This window comes from Haliaeetus leucocephalus, unplaced genomic scaffold (genome assembly GCF_000737465.1).
Source record: "Haliaeetus leucocephalus isolate CR32 unplaced genomic scaffold, Haliaeetus_leucocephalus-4.0 Scaffold1000, whole genome shotgun sequence".
NCBI lineage: Eukaryota > Metazoa > Chordata > Aves > Accipitriformes > Accipitridae > Haliaeetus > Haliaeetus leucocephalus.
In genome coordinates this window covers 2035487-2037766 of record NW_010973436.1, presented here as the reverse complement: position 1 = coordinate 2037766, position 2280 = coordinate 2035487, and positions in this window count along the sequence as shown.

The window sequence follows — 2280 nt, the reverse complement described above, 5'->3', positions numbered from 1 at the left end:
GCCTGCAGGCAGCTCTGATGAGGTTTGGCAGCCCAGAAGAGCAGCCTCTGACTCCTCACCAAACATTTTTCTTTCTACTTCACATGGTTTGGCTAGATTGTAACCCCCAGAGGTGGGGGCAGACTGAGAAGACTTTCAGAGACCGGACTGTGTGGGCAGGGACAGCCTGGGTGCCACTTCACTCCTGTTTCTCCTTCAGGGCTGCACTAGGGTTTAATTTGTCATCCAGAGGGGAGCTTCTTTCTCCTGTCCCCCTTCCCAGGTGGTGCAAATGCTTGCCATTTACTCCTGACGTGGGTTTTGAGATCAGATTCCCATAAAGCGTTGAAGCCCCTGAAATCTAGGGGAAATGGTGAAGCTGTCTTGGCTGGTCTGAGCTCAGAGCTTCTCTGTTGCATTGACCTCTGGGGTTTGCAAACCAGGGCACCGTATGACTAAGCCTCAGGAGGGTCATGAGGTAGAAGGCTGAGATCACACCCAAATCCCACAAAAACCATCAGCACTTTTCCTGCAGACTCTGCAAGGCAGGCAATACCCTTGTGTCCCATTTATAGCAGAGTCTAACAGTGAAAACAATCTGTCAGGAAGCAGAGGTTGAACCCCAGCCCAAAGGTGTTAAAATTCATCTCTGCCAAGGATGGAGAAATTTCGTGGAAGGACCTCGCTTAACAGCACCCACACCAAGCAGATATGATTTCCTGGGTAGTTCTTTCATGCAGAGACCTACTGGCCCTATAGGCTTCCATGGGGCATGCTTGCATAGCTGTTACTAAAAGGTTGACATTTGTGTGTAATATAAAAGGATGGAAGTCACTAGCTCCTAGACTTGGATGAGTCTGGGTGCTGGACTCTGAGTTTGAGGATGGATCCTATAGACTCTGCACCAGGGCTTACATCAGCCTTCCTGCCTCTGAAGCTGGTCATGGGTGGTGAGGGTGGCTGTGCAGAAGGCGGCTCTGTTCTGCGCCTCACTGGAGTGGCATGCTCCTGTGGCTCTTGATAAAGTGACAACAAAGTCCTCAGCAGGAGGGGATGCATTATGGTATCGTAGCTTAAATGCCAACCTGCTTGGTGCTCATTGACTAGTCTTGTTAGCACTAGCTGTGGGACATGGAGAACCCCCTCCTCCCTCTGCGCCCCTGTGAGCATGCACCGTGAAGGGTTTCATGTAGGAAATAGAGCAGAAGGAATCGGGCATAGCATGTGTTCCTTCTAAAGATAGCACGCTGTAGCTTGCATCAAGGATCCTGCCACACTCGGCATCCACAACAACTCCATTGCCCTCCCTTCGCGACGAGTCTCCCGGCATGCTGGAAGGACGCCAGACCTGAAGTTCCTGGGACTTTTCTGCCCTGCTGCAGTGGACTAGAAAATGTATACATAGAGCATGAAAAAGCAGGCGTTGGCAGTGGCTTGGGTGCTCACTGGCCACTGGTGCTGCAGGTGTGGTTTGGGGGGTCTGTGGCATGCTGCTGTAAAGCGGGGTGCAGAGTACACGGGTATTCCAGCCTTATCTGAGCCTGGTTGTGTCACCTGTGTGGCAGCACTGATATGCAGCCTCTGCCAGAGGACAGCAGCAATCCAGCCCTGTTTTATGGCCTTGACATTGGCTGGTGGCCCCATGTGTCACTTAAATCAGCTCCAAGACTACCACAGTATGTCCCCAAGGTGCTTTTACAGGAATAGCTTGATTTTCCCACCCAAACCTTGTTTTCTCTCACCACCCTGGGTATCGGTGTCGTGCCGGGATTCCCCACATGCAGGGAACCCCGTGGAGGCTGGCTGCAGGCGCCGTCGGGCTACCAGAGCAGATGTAGGATCTGGGCCCAGGATATCTGCAGGATTGTTCAGCACATTAAATCCAACCATGCTTGCTCGCCTGGAGGTCCTCCATCTGGCACACTGAGTCTGAGCTTGCCAGGCTGTTGCTTCTGAGAAGGGATGTGGCAAAGGGGATGGGAGCTGGGAGAGGTGTTTGTTTCCAAAGTAAATCTCAAGCCGTACAGGTCATGAATCTTGGGTTGTTGTATGTAACCCTGCACCTCTGCAGTTGCAACAGCAGAGTATTACAAGGTCTTTCCAGCTATTCAGCACCCTATTTTGCATTAAAATCTGTAGGGTCTGGGGTTTTTGAGGGTCTAGCTGTGATTTGTGGTGTCCTTGTGCAAGGTGCTGTGGAAGTATATAGTCCCTGTGAAAAGCTGGCCCTGTGAGAAAGCTGGGAGCAGGGGCTGACTCCCTTCTTGCAATTAAAGGGAAGAAACCAGCATCTCGTAGCTC